Source organism: Phoca vitulina, unplaced genomic scaffold (assembly GCF_004348235.1).
Source record: "Phoca vitulina isolate PV1807 unplaced genomic scaffold, GSC_HSeal_1.0 scaffold20, whole genome shotgun sequence".
NCBI lineage: Eukaryota > Metazoa > Chordata > Mammalia > Carnivora > Phocidae > Phoca > Phoca vitulina.
The window spans coordinates 6,829,874-6,852,896 of record NW_022589723.1 but is presented as its reverse complement, the minus strand read 5'-3'; the positions used below and the strand labels follow the sequence as shown (position 1 = coordinate 6,852,896).

The 23,023-nt window shown below is 39.2% G+C and overlaps 1 pseudogene; it reads right to left on the bottom strand.

Annotated features, from left to right (window-relative positions):
• Positions 1-10,601: 10,601 nt before the first annotated feature.
• On the bottom strand, positions 10,602-11,326 carry LOC116640606 (annotated as a pseudogene).
• Positions 11,327-23,023: the final 11,697 nt, after the last annotated feature.

Sequence of the window (23,023 nt, the reverse complement as noted above, 5' to 3'; positions counted from 1 at the left end):
TTTTGTCTTATGCTTTCCTGATTTTACTGTTAAAATATTTCAGTACCAATTAGTATATCAACTTTGGTCCTTACAGAAAGTGTTATGATAGCATTTAAATAGGAAAACAATAATAGATCATTCCATTTTTTTGAGTTAAATGATTCATTTCCCTCTGATGAAAAGTTAATTTAGAAAGTTCTGGGAAGTGATTATTTTCTTCTATGCCCTGCTTTGATTCCTGATACCTTGCAGTTTCCCCACTTACATGATTTAGAGTAAAATCTTCAAGTGTAATCTCAAAGGCAAGGTTTTTTATTTTTTTTCCCTTCCTTTTCAAAATGGGATATTCGAGTAGATAGCTATGTGTAACCTGTTTGACTTTTTCCTCCACAGCCTGACAGCTCCAAGATTCAGTTCTGTGCTAGGCTGCAGGACAACTCCCCTCACTGATTGTAGGAATCTAACTCATGTAGAATCTAGCCAGCCGCCGTGCCTGTTTTCTCTGACTCTGTACTCCCAGCCTAGTACCTGAGCTAGTACATCATTCCCATGACCAGTGTCCTATTTTATTCCTCAGTTTCAGGGTCTGGAATTCTGTCACGAGCCTCCCTGGGAACACGGTACTGATTTATCCTGCAATTAGACTATTTTTGCTAGAACCTGATACATGGATCTCTGACCCTAAATTCTTCCTCAAAGCTGGGCCCATCAGTGCTTCCACAATTTTCCAAGGTTCTGCCTGCCCAAATCCCCATGTCTTTATGGTCTGCCTGCTTACTGGAATATGCCCGTGTTACCATTGGTTGGGTTTCCTTGGTTCTAATCACCTGCCTTGTCCCCCTCCTTTGTCTCTATACCAGCTCTCTAGATCTCAAATGTTTTTTGTACAACCATCCTCTGCTTTGCTGCCAAATCAGAATCTTAATAGCTGTCCCTTCCAGAAGTTGTGTTTTACCCCTGCTTCAGCAGCTTCTCTTCATGTGGAATATTCTGCTGTGGATGGAATGCTTATTGTAATAATATTAATGTATAAATTGGGGTATTTTTTTATGAAAGTGAAAAATGAGATTTTATAATTAGGATATATTTTGAAAATTCTATGCATGGGGTATAGTTTGGTGACACTTAAACACATAAAGCATTTTTGGGAGCTGTTTCACAGATAACAGAGTGTTCTCAAAGACTGAGTTATGCTATAATTCAGTAGAGAGGGTGCTCATCTTTAAATTTGATCTCTTTCTTCCAATACTCATTGATTTTTATTAGACCTCTTTCCTGTAAAAATGTAAATAAACAAAGATAAAGGTGAATGTTTTCTTAAGCTGATTTTAGTTTTGAACAAAACATCTCTGAGAGGTCAAATTCAAGATAATTTCAGAATTCTAAACAGGTTTTATAACCTCTATTGGCAAGAGATCTGTATTTGCAGAATCCATAAAGCTTTTAAGGTATAGTTGATATTGAAACAATAATGACCCTGGAACAGGATATTTCCTGGAGATTAATGACCAGCTGGGAGGGGTTGATGGCCTGAGGTGTAGTTGAGGGCCATTAACCTCAGACAGTCATTAAAGCCCAGGAAATGTCCTATGTCTAGGTCGTTATTGTTATTATAAATTGAAAATGGAAAAAAGAAACAGGCATACAGATGATCTGAAGGGCGCCTCCATTTCCAGTGGTTTGAACAGGGAGCGTTCTGGGAGAATTTATTCCCCCGTCCATTAGCCAACAAATCTGTCTGAATCCTGTGTCACATTGCCCTTCAAGTGATGGGTCTTTGTGCTGGAAATCCCTGAATTCCCCAGACAGAAGAGTTCCCTTGTTGTAGCTACCTTTGCTCAGAGTGACTGGATTAAACAAATAGTAATGATGAATAGCTTTTCTACTGCTCTTTTTTTTTTTTAATTTTAATTTTTTTAAATTTAATTTTATTATGTTATATTAATCACCATACATTACATCATTAGTTTTTGATGTGGTGTTCCATGATTCATTGTTTGCATATAACACCCAGTGCTCCATTCAGTACGTGCCCTCTTTAATACCCATCACCAGGCTAACCCATCCCCCCACCCCCCTCAGCTCTAGAACCCTCAGTTTGTTTCTCAGAGTCCATAGTCTCTCATGGTTTGTCTCCCCCTCCGATTTCCCCCCCTTCATTTTTCCCTTCCTGCTATCTTCTTCTTTTTTTTTTTTTTAACATATAATGTATTATTTATTTCAGAGGTACAGGCCTGTGATTCATCAGTCTTACACAATTCACAGTGCTCACCATAGCACATACCCTCCCCAATGTCTATCACCTAGCTACCCCATCCCTCCCACTATCCACCACTCTAGCAACCCTCAGTTTGTTTCCTGAGATTAGGATTCCTCGTATCAGTGAGATCATATGATACATGTCTTTCTCTGATTGACTTATTTCGCTCAGCATAATACCCTCCAGTTCCATCCACGTTGTTGCAAATGGCAAGATTTCATTCCTTTTGATGGCTGCATAATATTCCATTGTATATATGTACCACATCTTCTTTATCCATTCATCTGTTGATGGACATCTAGGCTCTTTCCATAGTTTGGCTATTGTGGACATTGCTGCTATAAACATTGGGGTGCAATGTACCTCTTTGGATCCCTACATTTTTATCTTTGGGGTAAATGCTCTTAATTGTACCCTACATTGCCATCTACTTGCTTCCCATGGGATCAGCTGTTTTCTTCTCTATTTAGCTGCAGTAAACTTCCCACAGCTAAATTTTAAGCCCTTGAATATGTTGTCTGTGCTTATTTCCCAGGTTGTTGGGGGGTGTGTGAAAGTGCATGTTATTTGCTTTGCTGTTGTGCTGTCTTTAGTCAAGCTACATATGGCATCCCAGCCCAATTCCTTATTTAATTTCCAAAAAGTACTATAATTCAGAGATATTTTTAATTCCCAACTAAGACGCCATGCTTAGTTTTGAATGCAGTAAGTTTCAGCTTTTATACTAATCCTGTAGTGGCAAATTCACCTTCCTCTTTTTTTTTTTTTCAAACAAAATATTCAAAATGGAGAAGTTATCACTTTAGAGTTTCCACTTAGGCTTCATAACAAATAGTTGGATATGAAATATTCAGCTGGAATATTCTGAAATAACTTGCCAAATTTATTTTATTCGTTGGCTATACGAAATTTCATGTAAGATTTATTCCTCCCCCCCCCAAAAAAAATCAGAGCAGTATGACCTGAGGATCATCAGGCTACCATTTCATTTAGTCAGTAGTCACAGCGTCTGAGCCATGTGTTGGATCAGCTCAAATTCATCACTGATGACTGTAAAAAAAAAAAAAAAAAAAAGAAGGAAAGAAAAACTCAAAATATTTCCCTTGATAACATTGGTCAGGAATATCAGCTTTATAGAAGAATAGCATTTCACTGTATAGTGCTAGGCTGCCAGTATTGTTAGGAATTTTATAAATATACGGTCCATTTTCAAAAGGTTCTTCTTCTCCCTGTAGTGGTACCTGAAATTCCTGTTGCTTATGACTTTGGTCTAAGATATTGAAAGTCCCAGTTAAAATAGAAATGCTAAGTTTTCAACCATTGATATTTACCTTAATTTTAAGTTCTTAAATCTTCCAGACCACAAGTAACCTGGGGATTCAATATACTCAAAATAGTAAGATTAATAAATAATAAAGGGAAGTATTTATAAAAGTATTCTTTTTTCAAATCCCTATCCATGCAATCTATGAAATTCCTTTTCTTGGCAGGATCTTCAGAGTAATTCACATTCTTTTTGATGTCCCTAAAAGTCTTTCTATTTCACCATTCCTTCTCATTTTAACACATTTTTATCAAACTTTTTTTTTTTTTTTGTGCTAGTCTGTGCTCTGTTGCTTTCTAGAATCTCTTTATGCTGACATTTCTGGTGAGGTGGGCTGACTTTCATGCAGGCTGCAGAATTTGTTGTTGCCTTATGGTGGCACAACTCATGAAATGAATGTCACCCTATAACGTTGTTAGTGTTAGTCTGGTGAGGTGTGGAGTGTGGAAGAACACTCTTTCCACCAGCTACAACTGTTTTTTTTTTTTTCCTTCCTATAACAATAGTCTGATTTTGAGTTTTTATTTTCATAGTCTGCCTGTTGATTTCCTAATTTATCTTAATTTAATAATTCTTCTTCCCACCCCTTTGACTCCTATATTGCCCCTTCTAGTGGAATTTGGTACAAGTTATTATGGGAATGGGTTGGGAGATATTACAAATGATGTTGTCCACGGTAACCTATATAATCACCCCCTGGCCCTCTACTGAACTAGGCATCTTGAATCTCCCTTTGGGATGAAGTCCCTCCATATTTCACACTGCTGAAAAGTTCCAGGGCCCTCTCTCTGAGTGGTTACATAACCACATTTCTACTCCATCAGTCATTGCTTATTGATGAAGGCCCTGCAATCATCCTGGGTAGTCTACACAGAAGCACTCTGCCATATCTGAACTCTTGCATTACAAGGGGTAGACTAGAGACCCTTTGAGGACTCTGAATTCAGATTGTTTTTTCAAGTATTTTTATTGTGCTTCTGTAAGGGATACCAAAAGGTGTAAGTATCCTGAGTGTCAACCACAATATAATCTAGGCAAGGGAGAGAAAATGAGACAACATATCGGGCTGCCCTTATTCGAAAAGATGAAGGCAGGGGAATACAGAACTATATTTGTTGAAGACTTTCAATTTATTTGGGTATACTCTTCTAATTTACTGCTCTTCTTCACTGTATTATGATGTAATTATGTATTATAGTACTTCATTGTAAATAATTAATAACAGGTACCTTAGTAATATGTTGGCTAAGTTGCAGAAGGTTTCAGTCACTTTTAATTATTAAAATGGTCTTGTTTCAAAATTTTAATATTAAATTAAATTCAAAGCATTTTCCCCCTTCATTCTACACAGAATTGACTTCTTATTCTAGCTTCTGGCCAGGAGTTTTTCTATCATGTTTAGGCAAGGTAGAAGGAAAGGGACAAGAGTAAATGCTTCCTATTTAACTGCCTGTGGTGAGATTGAGTTCTCTCACTGGTTGGTTGTCCTCATTTGTTTGGTTCAAGGTAATCATTACTGCCTTTGGGGGGCAGGCATGTAGTTGTTGGTCCTCCCATATGTAGGTTCTTCGGAGGGTTTCCAAAGTCCTTCCCTTCCTAATGTATACTTCCTGATGTGAGAAATAAGGCTTTACACTCTCCACTTCCTTAACCCCTCCAAAAGTTGTCCACCCTAAAAACCGGGGTCCCTTTCCTGGTGGTCAGTCTTCTTGATGAAGTTTGGAAAGACAGCTAGAATTCAGCAACTTTTCTCCTGTCTATTGACCCTTTGGAAAGTCATCCATCTGTGACATGTCAAATAATGGGGCAGATAGCTTCACAGCTGCCTCTTCTCCCACCATGTTCTCCAATTCTCTTTCTATGGTTCAGGTAGCCCAGGTGTGCTGGCCAAACAGACTGCCAACTGGAAAATAAACTGCCCAACTTCCCTTCCTATAGACACCTCCTGTTCCTAATATGGATTGCTTCTGAACAGCTTCCCGTGGTTTTAGGTAACAAGATAATCTACTTCCCTTCTCCCTCTTGGAATCGTGTCTCTTTAAAAGGCTACTCTCCTCACTACCCTCTAGGTTCTCTTTTTACATTGTCCAGGGAGAGGTGGTAATGCTTGGTAGTAAGGTTGTTCTAAACTGAAGTCTGTTAGCCCTGTAGGGATATTCTACATATCAGAATATGGGGGTCTTAGCTTGTTTTAGTCTTCAGCTTGGTCTTAGATGCAGTTTTGGGGAACCTAGAAAATTCCCAGTTGATAACCTACTTCAATCCAGAGGAAAAAGAAAAGGGGGAGAATATGAAATAAAATCACTATTGCTGTTTCTATCCTAAAAGAATGAAATCAGAGTCATATAACTAAAGGTAAGTGGGCTGAAATTAATATGAACCATTTGGGGGAAATTTGCTGGCCCAGAAAGGGTGCGGCTTGCCAGATATCCTACAAGGAGTCCAGAGGGATGAGACTCCTTTCAAGGACAGCTGGTGCAATATCAATAGTTAACAGAGAAAACAAAAGTCACATTCTGCTCCTGTTGGCTCTGAGAACCTGATCTCCCTCCTGGAAAGGGTAGAACTGAAAATATGAAAATAGAATTAAGTTTCAAGGGAGTAGGGGAAACAGAGAACACCATGATCTTCCCATGACATGATTTTCATTGCTCCAGAGGATAAAAGTAGTTACCAAGAGTTGAGTCAGCATAGTAAATTCAGCATCAGATGCTGAGTCACTATAAAGAGGAACTCTCTATCACCTGGAGCTCTGAGGCCTCTGAGCTCTGTGCCTGCCCAATGCACTCTCACTGCAGGTTTTCAATGAGAGAAGGAATGACTCTCTGTCCTAGATCACACGATGTGATAGCTGTGTTAGGGGAAATGTTGATGCATGGTACCTCTGAAATCCTTTCCAATTAGAGTATTTGAGTCTGTGACAGTCTACACCTACTAAGAGTCCCTATATTTCTGAGAAAATGGGTTTGTTTACTGCCTTTTTGACTTAATGATATAATGAAAATATTTTACTATGCTTTTAAAATCTTCATAAATGTCGTTTTTAAAGACATGATTTTTGAAGTTTCTTATATGTAATGTTTTATCTTTACTTCAGATTATTCCTTAGGATAGATTCCTAAGTGTGGAATTATTGTAACTAAGTGTTGGAGCCTTTAAGTGTATGTGTGTTTGTGTGTATTTATATATATGTCTTTTTTAAAAATTTTATTTTATTATGTTATGTTAATCACCATACATTACATCATTAGTTTTTGATGTAGTGTTCCATGATTCATTGTTTGCGTATAACACCCAGTGCTCCATTCAGTACGTGCCGTCTTTAATACCCATCACCAGACTAACCCATCCCCCCACCCCTCTCCCCTCTAGAACCTTCAGTTTGTTTCTCAGAGTCCATAGTCTCTCATGGTTCATCTCCCCCTCCGATTTCCCCCTCTTCATTTTTCCTTTCTTACTATCTTTTTTTTTTTTTTTTTTAACATGTAATGTATTATTTGTTTCAGAGGTACAGGTCTCTAATTCATCAGTCTTACACAATTCACAGTGCTCACTGTAGCATATACCCTCCCCAATGTCTTTATCACCCAGCTACCCCATCCCTCCCACCCCCCACACTCCAGCAACCCTCAGTTTCCTGAGTTTAAGAATTCCTCGTATCAGTTGAGATCATATAATACATGTCTTTCTCTGATTGACTTATTTCACTTAGCATAATACCCTCTAGTTCCATCCACGTCGTTGCAAATGGTAAGATTTCATTTTTTTGATGGCTGCATAATATTCCATTGTATATATATACCACACCTTCTTTATCCATTCATCTGTTGATGGACATCTAGGCTCTTTCCATAGTTTGGCTATTGTGGACATTGCTGCTATAAACATCGGGGTGCACGTACCCCTTCAGATCACTACATTTGTATCTTTGGGGTAAATACCCAGTAGTGCAATTGCTGGGTCGTATGGTAGCTCTATTTCTGACTTTTTGAGGAGCCTCCATACTGTTTTCCAGAGTGGCTGCACCAGCTTGCATTCCCACCAACAGTGTAGGAGGGTTCCCTTTCTCTGCATCCTTGCCAACATCTGTCGTTTCCTGGCTTGTTAATTTTAGCCATTCTGACTGGTGTGACTCACTGATGTTTTTGATTTGGATTTCCCTGATGCCGAGTCATGTTGAGTACTTTTTCATTGTGTCTGTTGGCCATTTGGATGTCTTCTTTGGAAAAGTATCTGTTCATGTTTTTTGCCCATTTTTTAATTGGATTATTTGTTCTTTGGGTGTTGAGTTTGATAAGTTCTTTATAGATTTTGGATACTAACCCTTTATCTGATATGTCATTTGCAAATATCTTCTCCCATTCTGTCCATTGTCTTTTGGTTTTGTTGACTGTTTCCTTTGCTGTGCAAAAGCTTTTAATCTTGATGAAGTCCCAATAGTTCATTTTTGCCCTTGCTTCCCTTGCCTTTGGTGATGTTTCTAGGAAGAAGTTGCTGCGGCTGAGGTCGAAGAGGTTGCTGCCTGTGTTCTCCTCTAGCATTTTGATGGACTCCTGTTTCACATTGAGGTCTTTCATCCATTTTGAGTCTATTTTTGTGTGTGGTTTATGGAAATGGTCCAGTTTCATTCTTCTGCATGTGGCTGTCCAACTTTCCCAACACCATTTGTTGAAGAGACTGTCTTTTTTCCATTGGACATTCTTTCCTGCTTTGTCGAAGATTAGTTGACCATAGAGTTGAGGGTCCATTTCTGGGCTCTCTATTCTGTTCCATTGATCTGTGTATCTGTTTTTGTGCCAGTACCATACTCATGGATTGGAAGAACAAATATTTTTTTTTTTTTTTAAGATTTTATTTATTTATTTGACAGAGAGAGACACAGTGAGAGAGGGAACACAAGCAGGGGGGAGTGGGAGAGGGAGAAGCAGGCTTCCTGCTGAGCAGGGAGCCTGTTGTGGGACTCAATCCCAGGACCCTGGGATCATGACCTGAGCCGAAGGCAGATGCTTAACGACTGAGCCACCCAGGCGCCCCTGGAAGAACAAATATTGTGAAGATGTCAATGCTACCTAGAGCAATCTACACATTTAATACAATCCCTATCAAAATACCATCAACTTTTTTCAAAGAAATGGAACAAATAATCCTAAAATTTGTATGGAACCAGAAAAGACCCCGAATAGCCAGAGGAATGTTGAAAAAGAAAAGTAAAGCTGGTGGCATCACAATTCCGGACTTCAAGCTCTATTACAAAGCTGTCATCATCAAGACAGTATATATGTCTTTCTTCAGTCTCTCCTTGCCCTCTGTGTGGGGGCCAGTTTCAGATTTTACCCAGGAAGCTCCTGAGGTTTTCAACCAACAGAAGTATCTGTGCAGAATTATATTCCCACAAGCAGTGCTTGAGAGTGCTTCTCTTATCTCATCTTTGCTTCTGTGTTGGATGATTATCACAATTTTGGGTAAATATTTAGGTGAAAAATGGTATCTAAAATATGCTTCAGTTTTATTTCTTTGATTATTAATGTGATATATTTAAAATTTTTCCTATTTATTAGCCATTTTATTTGACTCTTATTATTCATTTTTTATGAGGTAAAATACCAATTTATCTAAGTAACTTATATACTTATAAAAATTTATGTACTTATCACATATATATGAGAAACCTCACCAAAAAGGGGAATTGGGTAGGGAAAGAAACTTTAAAAGATCAGCACACTGTCAGCCCAAAGACTGTAGAGTTCTCAGCCAGACAGAGTGGCCAATATGCCCCAACCCCCCCCTTTTTTTGCCCCCAAAAAGCAAAGTTTCAAAATAGTATAAAATTTAAAAACCATTCTGTACATAAGCTATTCAAGATTTCTCTAGCACTCACTGATACAAAGCATGATGAGATGGCATTTTTAGAGACAGCAGCTTCAGACCCCGAAAAGGGTAATAAGGTGAGTTTATTTCATTTGGCTAAATCAGTGGCAAACACAATTTTCTTTTTTCTTTCAAGGAGGCAGGAAAGCATGTAAGTGGTCACCTCAACATAAGGGGGACATGATGAACCATTCTGTGAGTGGTTGGGAAAGGGGTAAAGAAAGGACAAGGGGTTGGTCTCAGGTAGAGGTCTCAATATCTTATTAATTTGTTTGGTCACTTCTGATGAAAAAAAATTAAAAGTAAAGTTTTTCAAAGATAAGCTGAAAACCTGAGCCATACTCTTTTTTGGCTAACTCCTTCTGGAATCACCTTTCTAATTTGGCTGGTATATTGAACAGAGCAGTGATGTTTCCCAGAATGGGTCTCCTTCTGGGCTCTGGCTCTCAGTAAGGCAGGCCCCTTTTGCTTTCCTTCCTCTGTGGAGAGGGCAGTATGCATTAAGCTGAAAAGTGACTTTCCAAATGTGAGGAAGGGGTTAGACTGCTGCTTCAGAACTGCGGAATTATTTAGAATGTTTTACAAATGGTCACTACATCAACAGCAATGAAAAAGGTAATTACAAAGTGTGTACATCACAGCATACTTTTTTAAAAAAAAGATTTATTTATTTATTTGAGAGAGAGCGAGAGAGAATGCACAGAGGGAGGGGCAGAGGGAGAGAGAGAATCTCAAGCAGACTCCCAGCTGATCATGAGTCCATCGTGGGACTGGTGGGGCTTGATCTCACTATCCTGAGATCGTGACCCTGAGATCATGACCCTGAGATCATGACCTGAGCCGAAATCAAGAGTTGGACACTTAACTGACTGAGCCACCCAGGCGCCCCCATTACAACATACTTTTAAGGACACTTCACATTGTGCTCACATTCCCTTAAATATTATTCCCAAAGGTGCTCAGCCTCAAGCCTGACTGCAATCTCTGGGGAGAGGTGGACACTAGTGAAAAAGACACTGGGGTTGGGGTGGGAAAAATGGCAAAAGGAGAAAGCAGCCTTTCAGTTAAAGGTCAGCCATCAGTTTCAAGGCCAGCTTTGGGCAGGCTGGCCTCAGGCTGGAGCTGGTGTCAGGGGGAAGAGCAGCTGCAGGGTGGGACTGGGGTGCTCTACATACCATTCAGGTCAGGCAGGAGCTGATCTGGCATCCTTTGTGTGCAAAGGTGCTCCTTTTTGGTGCATTTCAGCTTATCTTCCAAATCATCAATTATCTTCTCTAGCTTGGCTACCAATCTCTCAGCAAACTCAGCATGGGTCTCTGCCTGCTTGAGTTTATCAGTAAGAATCTTTATCTCTTCTGCATATTTGTCTCCCTTTTGAGAGTACTTTTCTTCTGCAGCACTCAGACACTTTAGGTTCTGGTCCATCAGTCTTTTCTGCTCATCCACCTCCTCGCAGTGGAGTCTGCCAGCTCATCTCGGTCCTCTGTACATTCCAGGTCCCCCTCAGTAATCACCACCTTCTGAGCCACCCCTTCATACTTCTCATCTGCTTCTTCTGCAGAGTGCTCAGCTTGCTTGAATTGGATTTCCTGGAGTTCCATCTTTTCTTCATCTCTTAAGGCTCAGTTTTCAGTAACCTTCATACTTTTCTTACTCTCATCAGCAGCTTTCTCGGCTTCCTCCAGCTTTTGCAGGGCATGGTCCACCTCTTCTTCAACCAGCTGGATTCTCTGGTTCCAGGAGGCCACCTCAGCCTCAGCCTGCTCCTGGGCCCACCTTTCCACCTCCACTTCCTGCTGTAGGTGCTCGGCCCTCTCCTCTGCATCATTGGCTTGCTGCTGCAGAACCTGCAAGTTGTACTTCACTGCCTCGATGGTGGTGATCCCGGGCATGGTGCCCTCCCGGCCCCTGCCAATGCTTGGCTTCCTGCCTCCTCCGCTCAGAGCTGCAGCCGCTTCTCTGTAATGCTTTTTGGTTATATGAAACAGAAAGCCACTTCAAACTAGCTTAACAAAAAATGGGAATTTCCTGACTCACTGATGGCTCCCAAGAACTACCTTACGTAGTGCTGAGTTCAGGGACTTGATATCATCATCCAGACTCAGACTGTCCGTCTCTCAGCTTGGATGTCCTCTGGACTGATGCAATTCAGTCAGATCTTTCCTCTTGGTGACAAAATGACCATGCAGAGATCCAGTCTTCTTAATCACTCAGTGAAGGAAGTGTCTCTTTTCCAGTCATTGTAGTACAGTCTCTCAAATGAGTCTCACTGGGTGGACACAGCCACGTGCTCATTCCTGACACAGTCATTCTGCCCAGGAATATAGAATGTGGGAATGGCCATATTTACCTTGTTCATCCACTTTTGGAGGGATAGAGACACTCAAAAAAGCCAAGAGGGAGCACATTGTTAGCCCAAAGGAAAATTAAGGTTCTGCTACAAAAAAATTAGGTGTCTTTTACAGTTTTAATTTTGCTCAAGGTGTTTTCTCATATAAAGACAAAGTATTATGTGGTCAAATTAAAGTTTTCTTATAATTTCTTATCTAACTTTAAAGCTTAAAAAGTCACAGAATCAATAAAGTTACTTTCTATTTTCTTCAGTTTTTATGGTTTATATTTTTGCACTTATCTTTTTTTTTTAAAGATTTTATTTGAGAGAGAGAGAGTGAGCATGCAGAGCAGTGGGAGGGAGAGGCAGAGGGAGAAGCAGACTCCCCACTGAGCAGGGAGCCCGATGCGGGACTCGATCCCAGGACCGTGAGCTCATGACCTGAGCTGAAGGCAGATGCTTAACCGACTGAGGCATCCAGGTGCCCCTGCACTTATCTTTTAATTAAACTAGAATTAAATAGACTTAAAAGCTAAATAAATTACTAAATATTTCAGTAATATTTATTGCTGAAACTGATTTATCAACATTTATAATATATAAATTTTAATGAACACTACTTTCTATTTCTAAGTCATTTATTGACTTTTTCTATTTTTTTAAGATTTATTTATTTATTTTTATTATTATGTTATGTTAATCACCATACATTACATCATTAGTTTTTGATGTAGTGTTCCATGATTCATTGTTTGCATATAACACCCAGTGCTCCATGCAGTACATGCCCTCTTTAATACCCATTACCAGGCTAACCCATCCCCCCACCCCCCTCCCCTCTAGAACCCTCAGTTTGTTTCTCAGAGTCTCTCATGGTTCGTCTCCCCTCCAATTTCCCTCCCTTCATTCTTCCCTTCCTGCTATCTTTTTCTTTTTTTTTTTTTTTTTTTAACATATAATGTATTATTTATTTCAGAGGTACAGGTCTTACACAATTCACAGCGTTCACTATAGCACATACCCTCCCCAATGTCTTATCACCCAGCCACCCCATCCCTCCCACCCCCACCACTCCAGCAACCCTCAGTTTGTTTCCTGAGATTAAGAATTCCTCGTATCAGTGAGCTCATATGATACATGTCTTTCTCTGATTGACTTATTTCGCTCAGCATAATACCCTCCAGTTCCATCCACGTCGTTGCAAATGGCAAGATTTCATTCCTTTTGATGGCTGCATAATATTCCATTGTGTATATATACCACATCTTCTTTATCCATTCATTAAGATTTATTTTTAAGTAATCTCTACACCCAGTGTGGGGCTTGAACTTACAACCCAAAGATCAAGAGTTGCATGCTCTACCAACTGAACCAACCTGGTGCCCCTTTTCTGTCTATTCTTATGCCAGCACTATAGCATTTTAGTTATTGTAGCTATGTAATATGCTTTGATATTTGGTGGGACAAATAAACGGCAGGTAGCTTAAATGAGAGGGGGATAGAAAGACCTAGAGTCAAGAGTTTTACCTACTACAATAGAGCCTGTTTTTACCCAGAAGAGGCTGCCTGTACAGTGGGCTCTCTTGGAGCTGAGGTTAAGGAGTAATTAAAAGGAAGAAGAGAGTAAAAAGGTGGGGACATAGGGCCATGGTATCCAAACATCACTACTGTTTTAAAATATGGCAGTGGCTGTGTATTACAAAAGATGTGGTCTTCTCTAATTGGAGCTCAAGGCAAATTATTATGTAGGCAGTTTCTTTTTAGCACTTTTTTTTTTCATTTTTCGTTCTCACTTGCTTTTGGCATCTCCAGGTTAGGCTATTGATGCCACTCATGCTTCAGAGAGTGAGTGGCACCAGTTAGATGTTAGTGCTTTGTGAGCTTGCTGCTTCCAGGACTATGCCAGGGATAGAGGTGGCACCTAACACTGAGAAATGACCTGTCACAGTCACGCTGAAGCCTGTCATGAGGGCTGCTGGAGACCTGCTGGAGACCCACTGGAGACCCACTGGGGACCTGCTGGAGACCTGCTGCCTCCTAATAACATCACCTAAGCAATGTCCTTTTTATCCCCCTTAAGGCTTTTCTGTCTCTACTACAGCTCAGAAGGAATCTTAGAAGGAGTATTATGCCTCTTGCTTAGCCATCAAATGTTTATTAAACTGTCAGAATTTACTGGGCATTGCTTGGGAATTTTAATATAAATAAAATATTATCCCCCTTTTTAAGGAGTTCATTGTCAGGTCCAATAGTTCTTAGTTCCTTACCTTTGCTTTCCCAAAGTTTAGGCTCCCACTCTGAGGCCCTAAGGCGCTTGACATTGCCTTCCATATTTAAACAGATTCTATAACCTTTAGGGTTCCCACTTATGCCTTTTGTGGCAGGAGTGACTCCCCCCCGCCCCCTTACCTCCTTCTATTATCCCAGGCCTGACTTTGTTTTTAAGCATGCAGTATTAGAGCCTTTTTTGATTTCTCCTCCTGATAGAATACTTTGTTTTAAACTCAGTGAGCTCCTTTTGCTAAAGTTGACATGACAAGATCTTCTTACCCTGGACATCTTAAATCTGGACTCTTCAAAGCCTGGGCTTCACCTTACATAGCTCTGTTGTTGAATTCTTGGGAGTTTGGGGTACTTATGATTACATTTTACTCTATTCCTATGAAATTCTGTTGTTGACAGGGACATTCTGGTGGGTCAGATGAACCTGTAGCTGTGTCAAAACCATTTCACTCTCAAGAAGGCACAGTGGCTCTGAGTGCTTCTCAGTGGCCAGGGATATGCTTCTTTCTTCATTGATCCTGTTAAGTGACAAGATCCTGTCTTTTGGGGTGAAAAATATCCATGTGATTATATGCTCTAATTTATCATTCAGTGATCATATTAGCTATGTTGCCTCTTGCATTCCATCATCTGGGCCCCCCTGAGCTGTGAGGCTAATACCCTTCTCAGGAAGGCACTGACTTACTCATCAAAGGGGACTACTTCCTCTCCATACCGCTCTGTCTCCCTGGAAGCCTTCCAACAGGACATCGGCGTTTACAAATTGATTTGCACTACCTTGGCCAGAATGTAATTCTAATTCCAATTTCTTCTCCTGCAGGTCTTCTACAAAATTCCAACTATTCCTGTCTGAGTTTCCCTTTCTTCTTGTCCAATAGTTGCTCTTCAGTTTTATTTGTTTATTTGCTGATTTTTGACAAAAATCTTCCTTTTTACCAAGCTTAATTATTCTTCAAAGCCCTATTTATTTTCCAGTTCTTCCAAGAAGCCTACCTGAATACTCAAACTGACTTCAAAGTCACAATCAATTATATGATACTAATTTGGTACTTATTTATTGAACATCTTGCATCACAGGGTAAGATCATAGGCCTTAGAGACAGTTCTGCTGTTTTCGAGCTGCTTGAATTTGGGCAAGTTATTTACCACTTCTGGGCTTCAGTTTCTTCATTGGTGAAACAGGGCTAAGAATGACCTTTCTTGGTATTGCTAGAGTCCGTCTAGTGTTCTATATGTTGTAGATGATCAAGAAGTGAAGAGGAAGTGCTTGCAGCTTCTTTTTGCCAATGATGGGTTTACTTTAGAAAATATTTCCCTGCTGCTCTAGACAAAATTTCCCCCCTTTTTAAAAAAGATGTATTTATTTATTTGTCAGGGAGAGCGGGAGAGAGAGAGAGAGGGCGAGCGAGAGCATGAACAGGGAGAAGGGCAGGCAGACGGAGAAGCAGGCTCCCCGCTGAGCAAGGAGCCCATGCGGGACTCCATCCCAGGACCCTGGGATCATGACCTGAGCCAAAGGCAGACGCTTAACCGACTGAGCCACCCAGGTGTCCCAGGACAAAATTTCTTATCAATGTTGATTAACAGTAGTCTTTAGCCACAAATCTTACTGAATTCTTAGATTAAGGATCATGATCTCAAAATTTCTGAATTAACAATATAATGAGATTAGCTCAATTAATCTCATTGGAGTTCAAAACAGGGTAATAACAATAGTCATGTACTTCCCTGACAGATATCAGAAGAATGGATAGCACATTGACCAGAGTGTGGCCACATAAAAATTATATCACTTACTGCAACATTCAGAGTGACTGGCTTTTCTCATGAATGGTACTGAAATGAGTTTAAACAGTTTTTTAGGAAGTTTTCTTTATGCACTGGTTTCTCTTAGATTTTCCTAGCAATCTTCTTGGTCATGTTTAATCAGACATATAATGAGGATTGACTTAGTAGCAGGGGTTGTTTTCAGAGAACTTGTTTTAATGTTGTTTCAGGAGAGTTACTGGCTGGCCCTAATTTGACTTATTGCATAGGTCAAGGCATTTCCTTTCATGCCCTCTTATTCTCCCTTTTATGAAGCCTCTCTGCTTAGCTCATAATTTCTAGTTCGAGTTCTGTCACAAGGGAACTGTGGGATCTTAGGACCTTACTTTCTAAACAAAGGGATGAATTAGATGATTCTCAACAATTCTGAAAGTTAGCATATTTCCTTTAACATCACCATCAATTGTGTGTGTGTGTGGTGGAAGAAACAATATATTAACTGTATGTAGGTTATATGCATGATTTTTTTATAATAAACAGTACATGTAATTTTATGCCATTTTCATAACTACCACAGTCAAAATTTGTGGTTAAACCTTTTACACTGCAGCATTCAAATTTTCTTAGCCACTGGCCTTTATAAATGTCTTACTGGTATACTGCTCTTCTTTCTTTTAACCCCATCCCTTTTAGGACTTAGAGTATAACCTTGTTGAGAGTTCTAGGGCTTTGTTTGCATTTTCATTTCCTTTTTGGTTAAATTCATGTATGTGAAACATTACATATATAACATGATATATATTCAATACATAATATATTATATATATGCAATGTATAATCCAATTAAGAGAACAATTACATTTAATATATGTAAATTATACTTTATATATGTAACTTTTCTTTAATTGAATTGTATATTGATTATAATCTATATTGAATATATGTAATTTTATCCTTAATTGAATTGTATATTAAAAGTCAGCTGGAAGATTTTGTCAGATAGATGTTCTAGCTTGAAGGCCAGTCTCCATAACACATAGAACCATCATTCCAACTTCTACTAATTTGAAGAATTTTGAATTATTCTGAGTGATTCAGTAGCTTCTATTGCCTCTGATCGCATTGCCTGTTTGAAATCCATTTCTGTAAACTGACCACAATTTTAAAAATTAATGCTTTATTACGTGTGTGTGTGTGTGTGTAATCTTTTGAAGATATTTTAAGCCAAAGGTTGGAACCCAAATCAAGTTAAAAATTCAACAAATATTAGTTCCAACAATAAAAATAACACAACTGATGTGGTTGAATTGTTGTTTACCTTCAGATGTTACCAGTTTGCACATGTGCAGGCAATAATGACTATTGGCACTTCACAGCTTTTTCTGCTGCCTAGAGGTTGTCAGATTTTTTTTATGCATCTCTTCTGTGGATCTCAATTTCAGAGATGTTACAATGGAAAAATTATATCTTGGGAACAAGAAAGCATGGTGTATAATTGTCAACCAAGTATAACTTACTTTCCCTTGCTGCCCTGTTCCCAAACGCATGTTAGTATTATTTATATTGGTTTATCATAAATATGGTCCTTAAAAGATTTAAGGGTTTGAAAGCCACAAATACTGATGATGCTGGGTATGTCACTAGATTGGTTGAAAAGCTTGGTGAGAGTTTTGGTAGCCTCTCATTCCTCAGGGGAGCCTTTCTGTTAAGGTATCAGAAGCTTTCCCCTTGATTCAGGAAGCCCATTGTCCTGCCCGGGGAGAGAAATTCAATTGGTAGGGCACTTTATAGATCTCTCTTTATCCTCCTGGACAGAGAAGAGAAAGCCCAACACCTGACACTTGGAGAGCTTAAGCCTCTGAATGAAAAATTGCCATGAATTTGAATGAAGATAAGAGAGAAGGGGACAGTGAAAGATGTTCCAGTGGTGAGGGATCATCGGTGTTGGCGGCTGCCCATCTCTCTTATCTCACCTAATAGCGGGTGCCTGCCAATGTTTATTTGTCCATTGCCATTCACCAGCTGCTCCTCTACCATGTTGTTTTCCTTCCCAGATGGCAACATGATGTTCCACGATAAAACTGACACAAAAAACAATGCAAAATTTGTCTAAGAGAGGTTCAGCAAGCTTGAGAAAAACATCTGATATCTCTCAGAGCCCGCCAAGTTCGCAGCTTACAGTGCCAGAGTAATTATGGGATGATTTGAACAGAGGCAATGCATGGCGAAGCCACTTCCAAATGTATCAGGTAGGTTTCCAGAAGAGGCAAACATTCAGCTCTCTCATTCCTCTGGCACCCTGACAGAATCAATGAGCGCTGCCTGTGGCTCCCAGAAGCCTCGTACATTATGGAATCTGTGCTTTACCCCATGCTGCCTAATTAATGGCCCACTATTTTAAAAACTCTTTTATTCAATTAGACTCTGCTTTCAATAAGATAAACACTCTTGCTATCAAAATCCTGGGAAACCAACTTTTATAGGCTGCCTTCTCGCCAAAGCATCTGCTTTTCTGTTGCCCTTGGTCTTTTATTCTGTCCAGTCTTCATTTGGCTGTTTGATTCTGTAAAAATTGACTGCTAATTTTGGGGAATAATATGAAAGGAGAGAGTTTCTCTGCCATCTTGTTACTCTGAGGGCTATTTCCCCCTTAGCCTCTACATAAGAACACAAACTAAAGAGAATCATTTTATTATTATAGATTACAAAGAGCCACAGATGTTATTTAAAATGGGGGCATTGACTGGGTTTCTTATTCCTCACTATTACTCAAAGTACTGCCTTTTTTATGGGTTAACATTACTACATTTTTTGTCAGATCAGATTTTTAGGAGAAATACTAAAGAGTTCTTTCTTCTTTAATTTGATCACATGCCTTTTCATTTGATGCAGAATTATCTGCTAGGGATAACTGCATTCATGTCTGTTTGGCTAGATTTTTTCATAGTTATTATAGTTTATTTGACTTACTTAGAGATAATACTGAGAAAAAGAGTTTTTAAAAATTCTATCTAGCATTCAAGGAATCTGCCCCAAACTGGTTCAACTGTGGAACTGTTGGTTTTAAAATATTGTTAGTGAAAATAAAGAATAGAAAATGCCCAAAAATCTTTGGTGAAAAGTATTATTGTAGTGAATTAATTCATTCTTTCTGACTTATGAGTGGTATAATATATTGCTTTAAATTTAAAATTTAAAAACAGATTTTGCATTTATTTAGTCTGGGAAGGAAGTTTTATTGTAGGTAGTATCTAACAGGAAAACTGGTTCAATAAATGTTGACACATTCCCACATATAGGGAAAGGCTGTTGAAAGGGTTCAAGATTTCCTGAGTAAGACCTGAGTTTAGGTGTTATTGGTGCTGTTAACATTGGCTGAGTCACTTAACCTCTTATAATCTCTATTTCCTTTTATAGAAAATGAAAATATGAGTAATAGTTACCAATTACAAATGTTGCAAGGATCACATCAATTGACAGATGCAAGAGTTTTATAAGTTGTAAAAACATGGTGCAGCTATTAGGTGGTTTCAGTGACGTGTTTCTCTGTTTAGCTGTATCTTCAGAAAGTCGTCCTTATTCTTAGACTATAACTTTCCTTCAGTAGAGGATTTCTTTTTCTTCAATTTTATAATTTGTTCTTGCAGTTTCAGAAATCCTGGAGGATAGGGCAGTGTAGATTTTATGACTGTTGTGAATGTTTGACCTTCTAAGGGAGAGGAAAGATCTGAATATATTAACTTTTGAGGCCATGCTCTAATTCGGTTTTGTAGGAAACAATGTCATTTGACATTTCAACCTTTTTGCAGGACAGATTGTTGGGTATTTTCCAAGACAGCAAGAGCTGAACTTGAACTTTTTCTTCCACTTGACCATCTATATACAGGTAGAACTAATATAATGTCCGTATTCTAGTTCGTATTCATGTTGGATCAAAATGATTCCAAGGAACAGAGTAAGGTCACATTGAGAACTCTCAGAATATTGAGAGGTTGATTTAACTAATTGATGCCTGTTGGAGTTCATGTTCATCTAGAATAGAGCAGGGGTTCTCAATCCTGGCTTAAAATCACCTGTATATCATTTGTGCCTGTTTGGTTTCAATTCTTCACGACTACCGTGGCTTACTTAATTATCTATGATGAAGTAAGGAAATTAACACTGATAGCCAGCAGAACCCATGTCCAAACATTCTGACTTAAATGGTTTGGCATGGCTTTTCATTATCAAAAATTTTTAAGCTCCCCAGGTGATTCTAAGGTACAGTTTGGCTGAGAACCACACATTTAGAAGTAAGTGGCAATAAATGATCTACCAGTTGGTACACATAATGCTTTGGTATTTGGCTAGGTTAGGTTCAGCTAGGCATGATATTTGAGTGATCACTTGAACTAAGATTCCATGATAATGTAAAAAGCATGTTTTTGAGTTATCAATATTGACAGTAAAATTTTACATTTTCCTGCTCATTAATTTATTTAGTTTTTTATATTAAGCTTGGTGTTTCCACATGAAATATTAAACATGTGTCATTAGGTTTTCACCTTGGAACAATGGATAAAATAAATTTCTAAAATGGTAAATATTGACAGATATAGAACCATATACACAAAAGCTTTTGGGGATCAACAGGAAAAGGGGTCCAAAGACCAAAATGTTTGAGGACCACTGCTCTAATGTATTATTCTACTTTAGAGCTCTGTGTGTATCTGGAATTACCTTGTTTATTTGTGCGTGTATTTTGTGACTTTCCTAATTAGAATACACATACACTAAGTACAGTTTATTCACTGCTGGTCTTCCAGTGCCTAGAAGTGTCTGGTACAAAATAGGTACTGTGGTTTGAATTATGTACCCTAAACATTCGTATACTTAAGTTTTAATCCCCATTATCTCAGAATGTGACCTTATTTGTAAATAAGATTGTTGCAGATCTAATTAGTTAAGATGAGCTCATACTGGAGAAAGGTAGGCCCCTAATTCAGTACGATTGATGCCCTTATAAAAAAAGAGAAGCTTGTGCATAGACATGGCACACAGGGACTGAAGTTATGCTACTCCAAGCCACGTTACTTAGAGAAGCAAGGAGAGAGGACTGGAAGGGATCCTTCTCTAGCACCTTCACAGGGAGGAGAGCCCTGCTGACATCTTGATTTCAGACTTCTGGCCTCCAGAACTATAAGACAGTAGGTTTCTGTTGTTCTAAGCTACCCCGTTTTTGGTACTTTGTTATGGCAGCTCTAGCAAATGAATACAGTAGATATTCAATAAAGATTGGTTAAATGCATAAATCATCTACTGCTTCACATGTACTACCACATTTTTCACAACAATCTGATCAAGTAGTGCTATTGTATTCTCTTTCTGCATGTGAGGAAACTGAGGCCAAGGTCACATCTCTCCTTAGCTGGAGCTTCTAAGCTCTGGACTGTGTTGTCTGACAGATATACCAAATAATGGTATATATGAAAACAGGAGCTTGCCGTGAATAAGCAGCAGAATGCACAGAAAGAGTACTCCACTTGGAAGTTCAGTATCTGGAATGTCAAGCATTCAGTCTCTTACTCAATTTAAAGATCCTCTGCCATCTTCACCCTATAATTCCCAGTCTGACTCAGGCTCAGAAATCTGAGTGGGAAAAGAAGGTGTGGAGTCTATCTTTGCTTTCTGTATTCCACCTTGTCCTACTTATTTCCCAAGGTCAGGGGGAGCTGAGAGAGAAGAGGGAAAGGAGGAATAAGGGTCTTTCTTAGTGTAGTGGCCACATGACTTTGTAGCCCTCTGAGTGGTGATGGGATATTATTTTTGGTTCTTTAGAGACCTGTATTATACCATTGTTCCCTGCCAAAAGAAGATTCACCCTCTGGCTGACTCCGGTCTTGGTTCTTTCTGTTGGAGTCACCTAACCCTGGATGGTGACCACTTGGGCATGGCCCTTTGATGGCAACTCCAGGCCTGCTACTTTCCTTGGCATCCATTCTGGCTCAAAGGAAACATTTGGCTCTTTTGTCCCATAAACTCTGAAAGTACAGGCTGCTACCACTATAGCTCTCTCTTATCCTTGGCCATAAAAGGCAACAGTTCCTGCAAGGTTCACACATTTGCATTCTTTCCAGACTAGAATCAGCCTCTAGGTTCTGTGTCCTCCAGACTCCAGGGGTTGTATGTTAAGCCCCCTGAGAGGTTTTCCTGAAGTTTCCCTCACTTGTCTTGAGTGGTTGTGGTGGGAAATATCCTGATACGTCTGGATTTTAAAGTGAGTTTTATGATGTCGCTATAAATCAAATCTTGCTAGGAAAGTTATTATGACCAGAATACCAAAAGTACTGGGCATAATATAAATGTCCATGTTCCAACCCATGGATCCCTCATTTTAAGCAATTGAACTACTCTTACTAAACATCCACTATATGCCAGGCACTGCCCTAGGATAAGAGACAGCCCCAATTCTTCTGTTCTTTCTGAAGATTTTTTTTTCTTTTTATTTGTTTATTCATGAGAGTCAGAGAGAGAGAGAGAGAGGCAGAGGCAGAGGGAGAAGCAGGCTCCCCGCCTAGCAGGGAGCCTGATGCGGGACTTGATCCCAGGACCCTGGGATCATGACCTGAGCCGAAGGCAGACACTTAACCATCTGAGCCACCCAGGCGCCCTCTTTCTGAAGATTTCTTTAGTTCATATTACAGTTTCAGCAAAACTCTTTATTCTGGTTTCTCAGTAATTGAATAATTTGGTGCCTGCCAGACATGCCTTTACCAATCTTTAGGTCTGAAGGATATTAATCTCTTTCCAAAACATATGACTCTTTTGCCCCCTTTCCTTGCATACACACACACACACACACACACACACACACACACACACACACACACACCCCTCCTCTTATGTGCAATTTGGTATGCTTAATAAATTCTAGTGATCAAATAGGGAGTTCTTTAGTCAGTAGGAAATTGTCTAATTTGTCTCTGGAAGAAAAAAATCTTAATTACCTTTTAGAGAATTTGTTTAGTTTTAAATGATATTAGAGTGTGGGTAAAGTTTTCCTTTAGGGAGGTACAAGGCTTAATATGTTAAGAGCCTATTAAGAGCAGTGCATGATTTTTGCATTTATTCATTAGTTTATTCAACAAATATTTATTCACAACCTACTAAATATCAGTCAGCATTCTAGGCACTAGGGGTTTAACAGTGATCAAAACAGAATGAAAAA